General features: G+C 46.8%; 1 pseudogene; it reads right to left on the bottom strand.

The window, feature by feature from the left end:
* Nucleotides 1-1,370: 1,370 nt before the first annotated feature.
* LOC149747567 (lactoylglutathione lyase pseudogene) lies at nt 1,371-3,519 on the bottom strand (annotated as a pseudogene).
* Nucleotides 3,520-4,092: the final 573 nt, after the last annotated feature.

Genomic DNA, 4,092 nt, shown 5'->3' with positions numbered 1-4,092 from the left:
AGTAGGGGCTCTTCTTGGCCTGGAAGCTCCCAGAAGCAGACCCAGAGATGAATATTTGCACGCAGGTGATTTATTTGGCAGGAGAGAAGAGAAGTGAGACAGGGAAGGGATATGTTATCAAGCAGGTTACCACCGCGGGCAACAGGGCTCAATCCTGTCACTCAAATGACACAGGGTGTCACCCAGAGGGGAGGGAGCTAGGTTATCTATACACCAGCTTCTATTAGTCATTGGTTGGGGCGTAATTCACCAGCTCTTTTAGCTGACCAGAGCATGGGTAGCGCAGGTCCAATGGTCAGAGAGAGCCTCTCCCCACCCCAGGGAAAGAAATGCAGGGCAAGGGACTATGGGCTGGACTCCAACAGCGTCTGCTGCATGCCTCATCTTGTTTGCTCCCATAGCCTCCTGCATGCATATTTATCCCACAGTAGTAGAAAGAATGATTAAAAGCTCAGGTGATGGAATGAGGCAGACTTGACCTCAAATTCCAGCTCTGTCACTTTCTACATGACAACTTGAACAAATGGTTGTTCTTCTATAAAACGGGGGTCTTGCATTGTTGAGGGGATTCAATGAGTTCTTCCCTGTTCCGTGCTCACCACAGCACCAAGCACATCACAGGACCTCCAATAAACACTAACAGCAATGAGCAGTATTGTTACTATCTCATTCGTTCTGTTTGCCCCCAGAAGTCCGAAGTAATGTTTTTCCAATTTCTCTCTTCAATTATTTTTAAGATTTAATTGTTGAAAGAGAATACAGGTACATAGTTCAAAATCCAAAAGGTATTAAAGAATCAACTGTGAAAAGTCTCCCTCCTTTTACAGTAGCCACCCGGGGCCCTGCTCACAAGTAACCAAGATGATCAGCATGCTTGGGTATATTTCCCGAAGATATTTTCATACAGCATTCTAACATAGATTTTGGGCTTGCCTCTGTTTTTCTATGGCTGAATCCAGTGCAGGATGGAGTTTGATTTGGCATAACTAATATATGCATTTTTAGCTTTTTATTTTGAAATAATTTTATTTGTTTGTTTATTTTTTTTTGGAAATATACATGAAGCTTCACTTTCTTTCGGGGTTCTTTACTTCCCATTCTGAAAAGTTACTTCTGAGGAACTGAAACCCCAGAAGGTAACCACAACAAAAACATATTAAGTGTTGGTTTTTTTTTTTTTTTTTTTGAAAATGATGATTCAAAGGCAGACTTGTAGACTTGTATCTCTTCAGGAGATAGAAGGCAAATGCAGCCCCTGAAAGGAATTGTTCTAATTATTGCCTAAAAAAAGTAAAGTTAGGGCTTCCCTGGTGGCGCAGTGGTTGAGAGTCTGCCTGCCGATGCAGGGGACGCGGGTTCGTGCCCCGGTCCGGGAGGAACCCACATGCCGCAGAGCGGCTGGGCCCGTGGGCTATGGCCGCTGAGCCTGCGCGTCCAGAGCCTGTGCTCCGCGACGGGGGAGGCCACGGCAGTGAGAGGCCTGCGTATCGCAAAAAAAAAAAAAAAAAAAAAAAAGTTATACAACTACATTCAAGGACATAAGACAAACCACTACTTTAAAACTAGAATGGCTGAACAGTTAGGTGAAAAACATAGCTGAAATAGGAAAGGGAAATGGACTTAAGAATAATTTGAATTGAGACAATAATCCATCAGTCCTAGATGCTTCTGTTAACTGAATATCTTTTATTTTATTTTATTTTATTTTTTTTGCAGTACGCGGGCCTCTCACTGTTGTGGCCTCTCCCGTTGCGGAGCACAGGCTCCGGACGCGCAGGCTCAGCAGCCATGGCTCATGGGCCCAGCCGCTCCGCGGCATGTGGGATCTTCCCGGACCGGGGCACGAACCCGCGTCCCCTGCATCGGCAGGTGGACTCTCAACCACTGCACCACCAGCGGGAAGCCCTTAACTGAATATCTTGAATCACATTGTTTCCTTTTTCACCTTCCACAATGTCTTCACTGAAATCTCAAAGCAGCATTCTCACAGAACTAAATAAAATTATCATTTTGTTAGGATTCAAAATTTCAATCCAGTAGCCATCAGGATCTTGATAAATGCCAGGCCTTTCATTTTACCATCATCAGGTTTCTTCACAAATTTCACTCCCAGTTCTTCACATCTTATACAAGCACTGTGAACATCAGGTACAGCAATTCCAATGTGACCAAATCCCCGAGGGCCTGAATCGCCACTGTGGTAACTCTGCATCTCATCCTCTTCAGTGCCCCAGTTGTGTGTCAGTTCAAGCATAGCTTTTCTGGAGAATGGCCCATGCTAGTCTTTTATCTTTATCTTTTGGGATGTCATTTTTATTCTCATAAGCCAAGAAACAGAGTGAAAATTTCATAGTGGGAAAATCTAATTTTTGGAGTAGTGTCATTCCAAGAATTCTAGGATAAAAATCCAGTGACTACTTAGGATCCTTAATTCGCAGCATGGTCTGCTGCAAGAGAAGATCCTTGGTGCTGGGGCCCGGGTAGGTGCAGCAGACAAGGGCGGCCTCGTCGGTGAGTCTGCTGGACGTGGGCTGCAGCTCTGCCATGGCTGTACTGCTGTATCGCGGACGACGGTCCCCGGGAACGCAGCAGCCACCCACACTCTGCAGGCCGTGAAGCTCCCTTTTCAGAAATCATTTTAGGTTTATAGAAGAGCTGCAAAGATAAAACAGAGTGTTCTGGGGCTTCCCTGGTGGTGCAGTGGTTGAGAGTCTGCCTGCCGATGCAGGGGACACGGGTTCGTGCCCCAGTCCAGTAAGATCCCACATGCCGCGGAACAGCTGGGTCCGTGAGCCATGGCCACTGAGCCTGCGCTCTGCAACGGGAGAGGCCACAACAGTGAGAGGCCCGCATACCGCAAAAAGAAAAAACAAAAAAACCCAGAGCGTTCTGGTGTATCCTTCACCCAGCACCCCCCAGTGTTAATATCGTACATGACCATGGTACACTGATCAAAACTAAGAACCTGACATTGGTGCCATACTATTAATTATACTACAGATTTTATTTGGATTTCACCTGGTTTTTCACTAAAGCAGATCCACCCCAAGAAAGCACGTTGCATTTAGTGGTCATGTCTCCTAACTCTCTCCAGTCTGTGACAGTTTCTCACCTTCCCTTGTTTTTGTGATCTTAACACTTTTGAAGGATCCTATGCAGTTATTTTAAATTTAATGAATCTAGGGGGTTCCCTCGTGGCCTAGTGGTTAGGATTCAGCGCTGTCACTGCCGTAGCCCAGGTTCGACCCCTGGTCGGGGAACTGAGATCCTACAAGCCGCGTGGCGTGGCCCAGAAAACAAAATTTAGTGAATCTACACGTCTTGGTGTCCCTGAAGGTCACCAGGACACCTTGATGCTCCACGTTTAGAGCTGCTGGTGCAGGGAGAAGGCACTGAGGACTCACTACATTGCTGTCACGGACACGGGAAGGCTAGAAATTCAGATCTCCACCATCGATGTGTGACACTGGACAAGTAGCAGTCCCTCTCTGGGCTTCAGGCTCCCCTTCATGACAATAAAGCAGTGAAACCATATTGGCATGTCTGAAATTGTGTAGTCAAAGCAGTCTACAGACTCTAAGACTTCTTAGAGATCCCAGTGTATGTTAGCATACTAGAGGCACTGAAAAGTCCTGCAGTAAAGAGACCCGCTTTAACGTAGTTTCACCCCGAATTGGTGAAACTATGTGTTTGACTGGAGGAGTAAAATGGTTCCCTTCCACCTATTCACCTGCAGAGAAGACCCTTTGGGACATATGGACTTGGTGATACGAAAGACCCGTGAATGGAGCTTCAGTTTGTTGGGGATACAGGAGCAAGCACACTGCCCAGAAAAGGTTGACCGTGAAGCCGGAGCTGGGGGAAAGTTTGGAAGGAGGGACACAGAGGGTAAGGCTGAGCAAAGAAGAGGAGGCAGACTTCCCCTTGGCTTCCCATCCCTTCAGAGCCAGCCCAGACCCTGGGCATTGAAGGATCCACGTAGAGATGTATATGGCGCCTCCTAGGAACGAAACTTGGAAACATCCATCAAAATTGGCAATGCCCTTGGCATTGAACTCAGTGATGACACGTCCCAATCCGTCCACACCTGAG

This window comes from Delphinapterus leucas, chromosome 14 (assembly GCF_059928025.1).
Source record: "Delphinapterus leucas isolate spDelLeu-1000000601 "Yukka" chromosome 14, BTC_Dleu_Yukka2, whole genome shotgun sequence".
NCBI classification, from domain to species: Eukaryota; Metazoa; Chordata; class Mammalia; order Artiodactyla; family Monodontidae; genus Delphinapterus; species Delphinapterus leucas.
Note: the sequence above shows the minus strand (reverse complement) of the source record. Positions and strands in the feature narration are given on the sequence as shown.